The sequence below is a fragment of the Myodes glareolus genome, chromosome 9 (assembly GCF_982192425.1).
Source record: "Myodes glareolus chromosome 9, mMyoGla1.1, whole genome shotgun sequence".
NCBI classification, from domain to species: domain Eukaryota; kingdom Metazoa; phylum Chordata; class Mammalia; order Rodentia; family Cricetidae; genus Myodes; species Myodes glareolus.
The window spans coordinates 106,015,162-106,031,085 of NC_142034.1; the positions used below are offsets into that span (position 1 = coordinate 106,015,162).

At 43.5% G+C, this 15,924-nt stretch overlaps 1 protein-coding gene across 6 annotated transcripts in view; it reads left to right on the top strand.

Annotated features, from left to right (window-relative positions):
• Window positions 1-15,924, top strand: part of Mrtfb (myocardin related transcription factor B) — a 148,127-nt gene that overhangs the window by 18,438 nt on the left and 113,765 nt on the right. The window contains exon 3 of one of the 6 annotated variants that reach the window (XM_085694532.2): window positions 4,580-4,670. The exons of the other annotated variants lie outside the window; for them this stretch is intronic. The gene's annotated coding sequence lies outside the window, so the exon portion shown is untranslated. The remainder of the gene's footprint in view (window positions 1-4,579; window positions 4,671-15,924) is intronic. 6 annotated transcript variants of the gene reach the window in all.

Genomic DNA, 15,924 nt, shown 5'->3' on the forward strand with positions numbered 1-15,924 from the left:
TCTTTAGTTCTTGATGCAGGGTACTTCAGCAGTTGGAGTCATACCACAATAGCTATCTCTCACTAGAGAGGCTAGATGGTCAGTTCATAGGGCTGGGTGCTTTAGTCTGCTACCCAAGCCTGAAAGATTCCTGACTATCCCTCATCCTCAGCCCATGATGGAAGTCTGGAAACCCCGGACTATGTTGAAGGAAGCAGTATCACCAACTCACCTGGATGGCAAGAGAAGGCCACATGAGAAAAAATTTACTGATTTCCCTCTGCCATAACCTTTTAACTTGGCTGCTACGAGAATGTGTCAACCACAGTTGGGGTTTCCCATGGAAATTTAATTTCCTAATTAAAGTAATTAGGACACTTCCTCAGGTGATCCTCTCTACTCAGGTAATTCTAATTTATGACAAGTTGGCATCAAAACCAACCACAATCTCATGCCATTTTGCCAGCCCTGTTTTTTGTTTTGTTGGTTGTTGTTCTTTGTTTTTGTTTGTTTGTTTTTGACAGAGCATAGATAATGGGAGGGTGGCAAATCCAGATGATCTGTCTCTACTGAGATGCAGTCAGAAAGACTTGAGGTAGAAACCATTGAAGTGCACTCTGGTAAAGTCCACATAGAACTTAAGCTGAGAGGCTGCATGGGCCATAATATGGTCCTGAGTCAGGACTTCAGTACCTGTGTTTCCATATGATCGTGCTTCCAAAATACAAAAGACAAAGAAGAAAGTTAGGCTATATGCTGGCTGGTCTTGTGTCAACTTGACATACAAGCCCGAGTTATCTAAAATGAGGAAACCTCAGTTGAGAAAAAGACCTCACTGAGACCCAGCTGCAAGGCATTTTCTTAGTGAGTGATTGATGGGGAGGGCCCAGCCCATTGTGGGTGGTAGTACCATCCCTGGGCTGGTGGTCCTAGGTTGAGAAAGCATGCTGAACAAGCCATGAGGAGCAAGCTAGTAAGCAGTACTCCTCCATGGCCCAGCTCCAGGTTCCTGCCCTGACTTCCTTCAATGATGAACAGCAGTATGGAAGTTTAGGCCTAATAAACCTTTCGCCCCCCAAGTTGCTTTAGTCATGCTGTTTCATCAAAGCAATAGAAATCCTAAGACAGGCTATGACGCCCCTAAGAGGGAGGTAAGGAGAGGGGGGGGGAAGAGGATACACACACACTATGTAAACACACATTTCTCAAGCCTCCATGACAGGTGTGTTCATGCTGTCTGGTTTTCTTATGGACAAAGGGCTGTACAGCTGCTCAGGCCATTCTTGTTCCTGTCTAGTGAGGTCTGAAATTTAGGTTTAGTCTTCATCTCAAAGATAGCAGAAGTCCTAAGAGGGTGGGAACTTTTGTGACCTGCTGGCTCCTTCTCTGGGTGTATTATCCATGGAAATTTCAGCCTGTAGCAGGTAAAGCAGAGGCTTCATGTCAAGACCTTGCTGCTGGCCCTGAAGCACCCCTCGGATGTTGTGTAGACAGTGGAAAAATGACTGAGAAGTTATTCAGTATGCATCCTATTATAACTTTCCATAAATTACTTAAAGCACTGGTAATATTTAAAATTAGAATTGTTATAATTTAAAGCCACTTTAAGCATGATAAGAAGTAACATTACTGCTAAGAAATCCATTCCATAGATGTAGAATAAGTACGTTGGGGTGGAGGCCAGAGGGTGACATCAGGTATCGTTCCTATGTTGCTGTCCTTCTTACATGTTTTAAATTTATTTTTCCATTCAAAAATTTCCACTTCCCTCCTCCCATTTCCCCTCCCGCTCCCCCACTCACTCTCCTCCCTCCCCCTCCAGTCTTAAGAGAGGGCAGGGTATCCTGCCCTGTGGGAAGTCCAAGGCCCTCCCTACTCCATCCAGGTCTAGGAAAGTGAGCATCCAAACAGACTGGGATCCCAAAAAGCCAGTACATGCAGTAGAAACAAGTCCCAGTGCCATTATCAATGGCTTCTCAGTCAGCCCTCATTGTCAGCCACATTCAGAGAGTCTGGTTTGATCACATGCTCGTTCACTCCCAGTCTAGCTTGATTTGGTGAGCTTCCATTAGAACAGGCACACTGTCTCAGTGGGTGGACCAACCCCGCACAGTACTGACTTCCTTGCTCATCAACTCCCTCCTGCTCTTCAACTGGACCTTGGGAGCTCAGTCCAATGCTCTGATGTGGGTCTCTGTCTCTGTCTCCATCCATCGCCAGGCAAAGGTTCTGTGATGATATTTGAGATAATCATCAGTGTGACTATGGGACAAGGCCAGTTCAGGCACCCTCTCCTCTGCTGCTCAAGGACCTAGCTGAGGACATTCCCGTGTACACCTGGGATCCCCTCTAGAGCCAAGTCTCTTGCCAACTCTTAAATGGCTCCCTTAATTAAGATATCTTCTTCCCTGCTCCTATATCTGCCCTTCTTCCATCTCAACCCTCCCATTCCCCCAAGCTCTCTCCAATCCTTCCCTTTTCCCTTCTCTCTCCCCGTCTCCCTTTCCTCCCATCCCACCCCACCCCCATCCCCATGCTCCCAACTTTTGCCCAGTGATCTTGTCTGCTTCCAATTTTCAGGAGGATCTATATATGTTTTTCTTTGGATTCACCTTATTATTTGGCTTCTCTAGACTTGTGAACTATAGGCACAATGCCCTTTGTTTATGGCTAGAATCCATTAATGAGTGAGTACATACCATATTCATCCTTTTGGGTCTGGGTTATCTTACTCAGGATAGTGTTTTCTATTTCCATCCATTTGCATGCAAAATTCAGATGCTTTTGCTGAACCTAGGACTTGCTGATGTGCTAAATTGGCTGACTGTAAAGTATAATTCTATGCCCTGCTTTAAAAATTATTTTCTGTATATCTGTATATGCCTGAGTGTGTGTACCATGTGACTGTAGGAACCTGTAGAGGGCATCAAATCCCCTGGAACTGGAACTACAGTTGCTTGTGACACAGATCTCTACAAAAGCAGTGAGTGCTCTTAACCACTGAGCCATCTCTCCAGCTCCATGCCCAGATGGTGGGGGGGACAGGGAGATGGTGAAGATACTGGGGAATCAAAGTCAGGGCCTCATGCTTCTACAGTAGGCATTATATCCTTTGAGCCATTTTACCAGAAGGACCTGGTTTCACTGCATAAATAGAGCAGCGCAGGCTATATATTCTCAGCTGCTCAGAATATAAGGTGTTGTATGCAACCCGCATCGGGTCCACAGCTTGGAATTCTCTAAATCAGGAATGAAGAATGTGCTTATGTCCAGTGTGGTGGCACACATCTGTAATCCTAGCACCCAGGAGGCTAAAAGATGTCAGCCTAGGCTTCGTAGTACCAGCCCAGCCAGGGCTACACAGTGAGGGCCTGTCTCAAACAGAAAATACCCCCCACCCCCCAAAAAAGAAAACAGGAAGGAAAAGCTATGGCATGGAATATTATCTTTGCTATAATCTCTAAGAATTTACTTAAGCTTCAGTTGTTATTAATAGTTTCAAACTTTAGGTCCAGTGCTTGTTAGCTTTCTACACTGCTTCCTATTCCAAGCTGGAAGGACCTCTTTGTAGCCAGCCAGCTCCATGAGAAGAGTAGCCGTCCTGGGCTGGCTGTATGCATTTTCCCTACCGCCTTCCTCTGCTGCTGTGTGCTTAGTACACACAGCAGTCTTCCAAGGGACTTGGAAGTACTAAGTACTTCCAAGGGACTTAGTACACACAGTGTCTTCCAAGGGAAGACACACAACAACTTTGTAATGTGATCCTGGCCCTTCTGCATGAAGTCCAACACCTCAAAAATGCCAGACACAGAGGGCTTGTACGGTGAATGTTTACCTGAATTAATGAACTGCCTTAGGGCAGGTTGCACTAGTAATGATTTCAGTATCTAGTGACAGAGCAGTCTGTGCTCATACTTGAGCTTAAGATTCAGGCTTCCCTCAAAGCCAGTCAGCAGAATCCAGGGAGACCAGTTAGTTCACTTTTCCACCCAATAGTCATTTACTTTTACAGTTGTGTTTATGTAAAGGTCAAAGGGAATGTTGTGTTGAAGGCAATAACATCAGTCACTTTGTTACAACAAAAGTTTCAGTGTGCTGTTTGAAGAGCTGCAGAATCAGGCAGTCCCTCCTCCCCCTCCTCCTCCTCCTCCTCCTCTTCCTCTTCCTCTTCTTCTCCCTCTTCCTCTCCTCTCTCCCTCACCCCCCCCCTTCTCCTGCCCCTCGCTCTCTTGAGACAGGGTTTATGTGTAGCTTTCATTAGCCTGGAACTTGTTTTGTAGACCAGGCTGGCCCGGTGCTGGGATTAAAGGTGTGTCCCTCCTTACTTTAACGCCAGTTGGTATCTCACAGGGTCTTGTGTGTATGAGGCAGGCACTCTCCACTGAACTTTACCCCAACTGCTCTAGTTACTTTCTGTTTTACTAGTCTGATCAAAAACTGGCCAAAAACAACTTGAGGGAAGGAAAGGGTATATTTTAGCTTACATTTTACAGTTCATCCTTGAGGGAAACCAGGGCAGGGGCTTAAGGAGCCACAGAGGAACACTGTTTACAAGCTTACTTTCCAAGGCTTGCTCAACCTGCTTTCTTATATACCCCAGGACCACCTGCACAGGAGTGACATGACCCACAGTGGACCGGGTCCTGCTCAATCAGTCATAACCAGCACAGTGCCCCACAGGCGTGCCACAGGTCAGTTAGGTTACTTCAGTTTGTGTCATGCTGACAAAACTACCAAGCACATTCAACCCATAATCTTTTAAAGTTTACCTTTTATATTTTTAAAAGTGATGATGGGGATTGAACCAGATTCCACATGTACTGGACAAGCAGCCCACCATTGGCCTCTGACGGTTTCTTGAAGTGTAATTGTCATCCGCAGTGAAGTGACCATTTCAGACGTGCAGTTTAATCAGTTCAACACACTCGTATGCCCATGGCACCTTCTATAGATAAGGAGAATGAATGGATCCATGATCCCCCAAAGCATTTTGTACCACTCTAGAATCCACCCTCATGGTCCTCTGGCCATCTCCAGGCAACCACTGCTGTCATTTCTGTGACTTTAGCTGAGTTAGTTGTCTCTGGCTTCTATAACAGAACCCTGTGTGCTGCCTTGCCCTGAGATGCTGATGATGTTGACACAGCAGGGCTTTCCCATCAGTGTTGTCATGTTGTAGATATGCTTTGTGTGTCTGCTCACTGTTCACAGCTGCTTACTTGTGTCTGTGTTTGGTTCTCATGAGCAATGAGCATCTGAGCATGAACATAATATTAATACTCACTCTTAGGAGCACACCCGGTACGTAAGTGTTCTGGCGCTTCAGGTCACTGCCAGTGCTTGCTAGCTCCAGTTTTGTTTTTGTTTTTGTTTTTTTGTTTGTTTGTTTGTTTTTAGTTTTCTAATACAAGACTCTCATTGAGATTTGAATTTGTATTTTCTCAGTAGCTAAAGATTGTGCATATTTTCTTGTGCTTGTTTGTTATTCTTTGATAAAGTATCATTTATTTTATATGTTTACTTATTGGGTTGTTTTCTTAGTTTTGAGAGTTTTAGATACAGATTTTTTTCCCCCCGAGACAGGGTTTTTCTGTGTAACAGTCCTGGCTGTCCTGGAATTTGCCCTGTAGACCAGGCTGGCCTCGAACTCACAGTATCCGCCTTCCTCTGCCTCTGGAGTGCTGACACTAAAGGCGTGCACCACCACTATCTGGCTAGATACAGAGCTTTAATCAGATTTATGGTTTGAAATATTCTGTCTCAGAGTGTGACTTGCCTTTTCTCTTCTCCTTGCTGTGTCTTGGAAAGAATAGCTGTTCTGATTTCAATGAGTAAAGTCTATCCACTTGTTCCATTAAGCCTTGTGCTTTTGGTGTTATGTCTAAGAACTGCTTACCAAATTCAAGGTTACAGAGGTTCCCTCCTCCAGTTCCTTGGAGAAGTTGTATAGTTTGAGGTGTTTCATGTAGTTACAGCTAATTTGGTTGGTTGATTGGTCTTTGGTGATAGGCTTCACATTTATTAAGCAGGTGCTTGACCACTGTTATGCTCCAGGCCATAGTTAACATTTGTACATAGGGCAAGATGTGAATCAAGAATTCACATTTTTGGCATATAGATATTTAACTGTTTCAGCACCTTTGAATGTATTAAAATGATCAGTTTCAGCCAGGCGTGGTGGCACATGCCTTTAATCCCCGCACTCTGGAAGCAGAGGCAGGAGGACCTCTTGAGTTTCAGGTCAACATAGTCTACAGAGCAAGTTCCAGGACAGCCAGGGCTTTTACATAGGAAATCCTTTCCCCCACCCCACCCCCACCCCAAAGACCAGTCTCTCTACTGAATACTTGCGCATATTGTCAAAAGCCAGTTGCCCTCTGTGTGTGTATGTTTGACATTTGTTTTTCATTTTCATTGTTTTTCAGTTTGTTTCACTCTGTAACCTAGACTGACCCCGTATTTCTGGTAATCTTCCTGCCTCAGCCTTCAGAGTGTTCTGATTATAGTCTGAGCCACCATATTCACTTGATTTCCTTAGGATAGGCTCAGTACCATATTGCCTTCCCTGTCATGGCTTCATAATCTCAACCTTTCATGCTTCTCTAGGCTCTTTTGGGTCCCTTACATATACATCTAAGGTTTAAGTCAGCTTCTGAATTTATTCAAAATGCTTCCTGGGATTAATTGAAATAATCTGAAGATCAATTTGAAGAGAGGTCATTTAGTGTGATTATAATTTTTTTATTTTTTATTTTTTTTTTCAAGACAGGGTTTCTCTGTAGCTTTGGTGCCTGTCTCAGAACTAGCTCTTGTAGATCAGGCTGGCCTCGAACTCACAGAGATCTGCAAGTTTCTGCCTCCCAAGTGCTGGGATTAAAGGTGTGAGCCACCACCGCCCAACATAAATGATATTTTTTAGAATCTCAGTATATGGGTGCAAATTGCTAGCATGGAGATTCGATTCCATTTTGTATCTTTTTTTCCATTTTCTTTCATTTTTTAATTTTTATTTTTTTCATTTTTAAACTAATCTTATTTTACATACCAATCCTAGTACCCTCTCCCTCCTGTCTTCCCACCTTCTCCCTACCCCACCCTTATCCACTCCTCAGAGAGGGTAAGGCCTTCCAAGGGGAGTCAAAAAAGTCTGTCACATCACTTGAGGGAGGATCAAGGCCCTCTTCCCTGAATCTAGACTCCATAGGGAATGGGCTCCAAAGAGCCATTTCCTGCACTAGGGGTAAACACTGGCTCCACTGCTAGTGGTCCCATCAACTGCCTGTGCCACACAACTGTCACCCTCATTCAAGGGCCTAGTTTGATCTTATGCTGGCTTCCAGCTGTCAGTCCCAGGTCAGTGAGCTCTGTCTGGGAACTTTGCCAATCTCAGTTAGTAGCTTGCTTGTTGGTTTCATTGGCATTTCTCTTTTTCTGGCACTGGGACTCCAACCTAGTACCTTGCTACACATCCAGTCCTTTCCTTGGCTTTTGTATAGACACAGTTGTAAGGTGCTATCCTCCCAGCCACACCACTGCAACTGAGTCTTTGTCTTTATGAAATCAGCTGTGCTTGTTTGCTGGCATCAGTCACCATGGGACGTTCCCTCCAGGGTGGAGGTCTCATCACTGGCCACTCCTCCCAGCCAATTGAATGTAGCACTGCTCTGCTTGCATGTGGCTTCTGGGTGTTGGGGAAGGGCTAGAGTATATAGGCTAGAGAAGACAAGGAAAAAGGGGCTTCACTTGTTGGCTATGGGAAAACTGTCATTCTTACTGGGTATAGACCTTCCAGTCTGCTTTGGGGTCGCCTGACTGTTTCTCTCTGTAACTCCAGCCCATGCTCTGCAAGTGAGTCTAATAAACTGATTGCCTCCCAGGGTGAATTTTGGTGGGATTATATTTTGGTGGAGGAGGTAGACGTTGTTTACATCTCCCCAAGGAAAGAAATTCTTGGGACAATATCCCCCCCCCCATTCCCTACTGCACCCCCGTTACAAAACAGTGTAACTCCTTTCGTAACTTTCATGCTTTACTGAATCGAGCAGAGCCTCCAGTGTGATGTGGTAGAGAGCTGAGAGTGTGGACATCTTGGCTTTGTTCCGTGAGCTAAAGGAAGCATCCTGCCTTTCACTGAGTGTGGTGGGAACAATAGGGGTCTGTGGGTCATTTATCACGTTGAACTCTCTTACATTCTTGCTGTGTGTTGCTTTTAGCTAAGAACATGTTAGATTGCGTGGTAAGTTCTCAGCATCTGTTGAGATGATCATGTGTCTGGTTTTGTTGTTGGTTCTGGTTTTTCTTGGCTTATTGGTGCCATGAATTATATGGCATTCCAAATGGTAACCATTCTTAGCATCAGCTCCATTTAGCCATGATGTGTTAACCATTTTAATATGCAATTAATCTTACTTGGTTAAGATTCTGTTTAGGAGTTTTTCTTATTCTTGTTAGGGTTTGGTATCAGGCTATTTCCAGCCTCAATAAATTGGGATGTATTTCTTCTTGTTTAGTTCCCTAAAAGAACTTGGATAGGCTTGGTATTCTCCTATAAATACTTGCAAGAATTCACTGTTGAAGCTATCTAGATCTGGGTTTTTCATTGAGGGGAAACTTTGAAGTTTCAGGTGAGTCTTGTCTGTTCCCTTTTGGTTTTCTCTTCTTGATGGCATCTTTTTAGGGATTTGTCCTCTTCAGTTTGGTTGTAGAATTTATTGGCATCAAGTTTTCTCAATATTCTTTTTTGCTTTCCATGTGTGTAGCATTTGTGATGACATCACCTTTCTCATTCTTCTGCAGCCGTCCTCCCTCCCGTCTCCGCTCCCCCATCACTCTGATTGGAAATTTGTCAATATCATTTGCCCTTTCAGGAAATGGTCTTTTTTCATTTCCTTCCCTCCATCCCTCCCCTTCTCCGTTTTCTTTCCCTTTCCCATCCTCACTCCTTTCATTTTCTTCCCCTCTTCTCTCTTTGCCACCCCTTCCCTTGGATCTGGGACTTGAACCAAGCACCTTGTGCACATCCCTCAGCCAAAGAACCAGCTTTCCATTGGTTCTTTTTTCTACTTCACTGCTCTTTCTGCCCTACTCTGTCCCCTGCTTACTGAGTATCTTTGGGATTTTAATAATTTCTTTTATTAAATTTTTCTAATTTTACGAGTAGAGTACACTTCTTTGAAGTTTTTTATTTAAATTTTTATCTCCCTAATACACAAAAATATTTTGAGGCCCAGAGAGATCAAGACAAACAGCTGAAGTGCATTCCACTGTCCTGTGGCTGCTGTGCTTTGAGTGCTGGGGCGGGGGAGTCCATGTAGTCTTTACCTAGTAAGGAGCAGGTGACAAGGCCTTTGGAAAAGCTGAGGTCCAAGGAGACTGGCTTTGTTGGGCTGGGGATTAACCTATTGCCAAACCCAAAGTATCAGCTCTTTAAATTGACTTTACCCTTGCTACAGGTCTTACTCTTACATGTGGCATTATGAAAGTGAGTTAGAATATACTAAGAGTACTTATGTCCACAACTTTTGTTTCCTGAGGTCTGATGGGTTTTTATGTCTGTTACTGTTTGTAGTTGACATGGTGATTTGAATAAGAATGGCCCCCAATATGCTCAGATGTTTGAATACTTAGTCATTAAGGAGTGGAACTGTTTGATAGGATTAGAAGGATTTAGGTGGCGTGGCTTTGTTGGAGGAGGTGTGACACTGGGGTTGGGCTTTGAAGTTTCAAAAGCCCAGGTTTCCCCAGCTCTGGCCTGTGGATGAAGATACCACTCCAGTGCCTGCCCACCTGCCGCCATGCTCCCTGTCCTGACGACGATGAACCAAACCTCTGAACTGTGAGTCAGCCCAGCAATAGAACAATCACCAAGACACACAATAACTATATCTATAACAGTATTTGTAGGTGTGGCTGACAAGTTGTTGGATAGGAGAAAAATCTGGGTTAGGAAAGGGGTCATAAGGACTTCCATTAACATTGCCCCAGAGAGTCTCTTATAATGACTCTAAAAGCTATTCCTTGTCTAGGACAAGTTCTAAGTTCAAAAACTAAGAAGAATGTTCATTATTAGAAAGACTGACTTCTGGTTATTTTATAAGCAGAGTGGTACCAGGATACTTTAACTGTCTTCTTGCATCCCTCCCCATTCTCAGTCACGGTGCTGTTTTAGGGTTTCTAAAAACATGGAACAGTCTTTTGCAGAGAGGCACTAATAAAACCCCTGGCTAATATAAGGGAAGAACAAGAGGAAAAACTAGAGGATTTATTTTCAGTGGTCATAAAGGCAAAGAGTATATTGTTATTTTGGTTTTTCCTTTTTTTTAAAAAAAAAAAAAGACAATTTCAGTTGTATTCTAGACTAAGCTGCTCTGTTGATAGTTTGAGTTCTAAATTGGAAAAATATTCAAACTTGTTGTTTTTTTATTCCTGTTTATGTAGAGACTGGGTCCTTGATACCTAGGCTGCCCTTAAATGTGATCTCAACCTTTACATTCCTCTTCCTCATCCCTAGTGCTGGGATTACAAGTGTGAGATGTACCTAGTGGGTGTGGTACTGGAGTCCTGACAACTACCTCCGTGTGTTGGGCAAGCACCCTTCCAACTTAGTCACATCCTTACCTCTCAAGTTTTTAAAGGACCAAGCATTAATGGGAACAGTAGATAGCAACTGGCTAGTGTTGATGGCGAGACCAGGCCCCAGGCTCTGGAGTTAGAAACCCTAGTTCTGATCCCAGCTCAGCAGCTTTCTATAGAAGAAGATAGCAACAATCTCTCTGTTCTTTGTGGTTACCACTCAGTGCATGGTAATGTTGTCTGGGGGTAGAGTCATTTTCTCTATCAAGTACTTGAGGAAATAATCAAGGGTCATATGCAGATAAGACAATTCTTAGAATTTTTGTGTCTCAAAAGTGAATCTAATTCACTTTTAGATTTTAGATTCACTTTTAGAGTGAACTCTGCTTTTAGAATTTTAAATTCATTTAAATTAAACAAATGCAACCAAATTTTCATGCATTTATAGTCTTTCAAGCTGGTAGGTCTTCAGTATTAACAATTGGATCCCATTTTGTTTAGTCTTGAATTTTTTAATGATGTATTTGACTAACTGTGTGCTAGAATAAATATTGCTGTCATTCACATCCAGTGGCAATGTCTGTGTGATTGCCACATGGACTCTCTTCCATGTCTTGATGGGTGTTTTGGAATGTGACGTTTCCTCATTGTGGGAGCTTTCTGTTACTTTAGCTTTAGACAGTGAGGAGTGAGTGCTGAGTGTTGTCTGCTCCTCCCAGCCTGCCTACTCCCTTAACCACTGTTCCTTAGTCCTGAGCCCTTGCTGCACCTGCCTGCCTGCTCTGGGAACAGTTGCCCTCTTATACTCCTTGCACACTGTGTTACAGTTGTCTGTTCTTGTGGTCTTCCTAATATAGGGTAGAAATGAGTCTCACTCAGCTCATATTGACCTCAAGTAAAAGATTCTTGGCCGGGCTGTGGTGGACCTGCTTGGAAGATCTGCGGTGAGGCTGAGTGCCTGCTTTTTCAATCTGAAAGGATCTAGGAAGACTCTGGTTGTGGGGTGTCCAGCCTGACTACATTTCCTTTCTTTTCCCTCACCAGGGAGCCAGGGTACAGTGGGCTGTGTGAGACTATTCATCCCAATGGGCCCCTAGCTGTGAGGTGGTAAGCCTCATTATTTGAAGGGCTTCTACTTTGTAAACCAGAAAGCGTCCAGTTGGCAGGAAGAATCAGGACCCAGCAGGACTTTTCTTTAATCCTAGCACTTGAGAGAGAGTCAGGCAGATCTCTGTGAGTTCCAAGCTAGCCAGGGCTGCATACCAGACCCTGTCTCTGAATGAATGAATGAATGAATGAGTGAATGAACGAATGACAAACAAATAAAAATAAATCAGAACCTCCAAACTGAACATTTTTTTTTCATTTGCACACTGTTATTTTTAATGGTGTTAGAAACATGTTTGAGGTTGCAAAGAAAGAGACTACCCCTCCAAAGTGTCTTGACAAAGCACAAGTTTACTCTTGATCAGGAAGGTGTGCTGTTCATAAAGCAGAGGAGAAAGCACACCCAGACAGTTTTTACTCTAACTCAGGTGCCGATTGTATTGTTTCCCTATGGTTTGGGTACTGCTAACCTCATAGTTTTTAAAAATTGTCTAGTTTTTTGTTTGTTAGGTTTTAAAGGGCAAAATTGAAGGGAGAGAAAATGATGTAATAATTTTAATTTCAAAAAAATAAAAGTTGTGATAAAAATATTTTTCCCAAGGGAGAAAAAGGAATCAGGCAAAGGACATGAAAGACAGTAGGAAGGAATAGGCCACCTAAGGCACTTAAATTCTGGGAATGCAGCAGGGCCTTTCTGTAAGCAAAGGTTTTGCCTGGAAGAGAGGGTTAAAACATTTACATAAAAGTCTTACAAGGTAGGGAGATAAAAATATTTGAATTCCTTTTCACTAACACAGATTTTACAGTGTTTAATACAAAAGAATAATATTTAATGTTTCTTACAGTGGTAAAATTTGAGAAAGATAAGTCTATAAAAAAATGAGCTTTGTGAGCTGGGTGGGGTTTTAGTGAGGTCACTTCCTGCGGGCTTAGCTTGCTGTGGGCCTCCACTTTGTCATTGTCCTGTCTGTGACCTGACTACCAAACCTGGCCACTAGCTCTGCTTGGCGCCTTGGTTATGATAGCCATTCACATTGTAGAAACTGTAACGGGATGTGCCTTGGTTCAGGTGCATCTGCACCTCTGCCTGGCTATAAAACCTTTATTAGAACTTGGAGCTTCAGGGTGGCATCAGTATTGGGCTGATAGTTAGAAGGAGAGGGGCCATATAGAAAGAAGCCATCTTTAAAAGTGTGAACTAATGTCCAGAAATTAAAAATATAACATCATAGAGGTTTAGTAGGCACTCCCAAACAGCTTCAGAATGAGAAGTTAGCCACATGTGGCTTCCCACTTCTACAGTCACAGCATTATTTATGTGACTGAGATAGGAGGATTGTGAATTCCAAGCCAGCGTGAGCCACATAGTGAGATTCCGTTGCAAGAAATCAAATGGCAAAGAAAGAAAACTTGAACCCTTATCTTTCTTTGTGTTGCTTGTTAAGTTAATAAAGCAGTCTGCTTTGCCTCCTTCACGTGCTATTCTAACCAGCGCTGAGAACTTTTCTCTGTCTCTCCCTGATGGGACTTCTAGGGTTGCCATGTATAAAAGGTCAATTGCAGAAATAAGTGATGTTTACCTTAAAAATCAGTTGCCATAATTTTATTTTTTTTGTAAGTCAGGATCTAAACAGTAGTAAGGTAGTTAGATACATTGTCCATCAGATGTGAAATGCTATCCTTTTGTTAGTGGGTACTGTAGTTATTTGTTTGAAGATGGAAATTGTATTATTATTAATAAAGTTCTTAGAGAGGTTATTAGGGGAGTCAAATGCTGTCATTCTGTCTCTTTATACTTAGGAACAAAAGCAAATGACTGAAGTATTTAGTGGGTTGAACCTTAATGTAGTGTTTGCCTTCCCCAGTATTATAAGAAGCACGTTGCCCAGTTGCCATGGAAACAGATTTAAATTATTGAAAGTTATGATGTAGATTTTGGTACTGATATGTGAAAGATAGATACTGCGTACCAAGGATCTGGATGCTACCCCAGTAGTTACTTCAGGGACAGGCATTGGCTGTACTTGCCATCACAAGTACAAAAAGAGTTCAGATTGTCCTAGGGATGGCGAGCAGCTAGATAGGCAGGACAGCAGGTACAGACATCATGCCTGCCGCTGGAGGACTGCTGCCGGAAAGTCAAGAAAGCAGCACTGACAGGTGGGTAAGAGATGGTGTTCCTGCTGAGGAAGCTGCTGGTATGAGCTGAAAAGAGAGGCAGAGTTCATCTAAGTCCATCCTTAAATTACAGCCTTAGCCACATATCTAGAAAGTGTTGGTGGGATGGACTGGACCAGCCTGCCAATGGTCACCAGACCATCCACCTCAGTTGTTTGACTTGTAAGCCTGCTAGGGCTGCTCTGTGGTTAAGAGAGGCTGTAGCTTTGGGCATGTCCTAAGCACTGTGTGGATTGTGCATTAGCAACAATGGTCTTGCCACTACTCATTTCGCTGCTGGAAGGAAGGTGTTTTTCTGATGGGTTAGCTCACTGTAATACTACAAGCAGTACTAGAGATTGTTTATAGTTAGCTATTGGATGCTTGCCTTGTCCTGAGTGCTGAACTGCTCCTTGTTCGGCTTCCAGCCGAGTTGAGAATGAGCATGGACAAATATGAAGCAGAGTTGGTACAGAGGTAGTTCAGTGTGCTAATAGAGGCAGCACAGCTGCTCCTGTGGCTCATGCTCTGTTGTCAAGGAAGCCTTGGCATGGCCAGAGAAGACGGAGCACAGAAATGGCAGACTTGAGGGGGAGAGGTGAACTTTCCTCTTCCTGTGTGAGGTGGGCCTGCCAGGAGTGGAGGGCAGTTAGTTGTCCCCATGGCCATCCAGTCTACCACTACAGAGGGCAGCTACATACCTGAGACAAGGGCTTCAGCACAGCCTTTTCTGACTGTGGTTTTCATCAGAGTTGAGATATAGAATAGAAGAATGTAGTTGGAACCGGTGATGGCCATCTACCAGTGACAGACTTTATATTGTTCTCCAGCAAGCAGTTCAAGAACGCATGTCAAGTGGCTGTCCTATGCCAGCTGCTGTGCTGAATTAGGAATAGAAGCATGGGTGAGAAGGCATGGTGTGCTTAGCTCAGCGGCTCCAGCCCCACAGGTGAAAGGAGAGGAGGTGCATATTGGGCAGATGCTGCGGGGGAAGTGAGAGAAAGCAGGGTCCCCAAGGAGAGGTATAGGCAATACTAGAAGACCTGCTTAACTTCCTCTAGAGCACCTTCCTGTCTTCTCCAAGTGTCCCAGAGGACAGGAAACACTGACCTGATTCTAGACATTGACTGTCACTGCCTTCTTTACCTGCCACCGCCCCTGCTGGGGCCTCTTTTGCTCAGGCAGCAGTGATGGACTCTGTTTCTCCCAGGTCTGGAGCATTCGGCCAGTTGAGCTGCTTTCTGTCGGCCTCTGTTTTAGTGCAGGACTACATGCTCAAAGAGCTCTGCATTTGAGCCATCTGCTAGGCCTAATGCTAGAGGCAGTAGAGGAGTAAGGTTGGTGTGGGTTGAACAGCATCCAGGAGATGGAATAACTGATAGTTTTGTTTGCTTTTTCCTAGATAGGGTTAGTGCTGGTCATTCTCTGTCACACTCAGGTTTTGAGGTATTTTAGAGATGGTTAGAGATGAACCTGTAGTATGTAGGTTAGACAGCTGTGAGAGCTCACAGTTGATTTCGTCATCGTTAGTTTAGTTTAGAACCCTGGCAGGATTTTCAAGTGTGTGATAGTGACGTCCTGAAGCCCTAGTGACAGGCCAGCAGCCTTCCTGGCCCTCACCTGTTGTGCTGTAGTGAAGCTGTAGGAGCTGGCTGCTTGGTAACCTGCTCACTCTGTGTAAGACTTGTAAAAGACGTTTAAATCCTGTACCTCAAGGATGTTATCTCTCTTTTTACTCAGATTTAAGATCCTGGATATGCGTTTTATCTTTATTTTTAAATATACATTTTTTTTAAAAGAAACCATTTATATTACTAGAGTTAAAGTCTGAAAAGCTGCGAGTTTAGTTGAACTCACAACACCAAGAGTGAGTTTAGTCCATGTTTTTTTTGTTTTGATGAAAACAGTTTCATGACAATAGCAACAACTATGCCAACAAAGAAAGCCTTGCTGTTATCTGCCCTATCAAGAGTAGTGCCTCAATATTTGGGACACTTAAAGGCAAAAGTATTAATGTCTTGCTTCCAGAAAGAAAATGTGAGCTTCTCTCACATAGTCAGTCTAAAAATTGTGCTGTCTGTTTAAAGTTTTGTACTACATTTCTGTTTT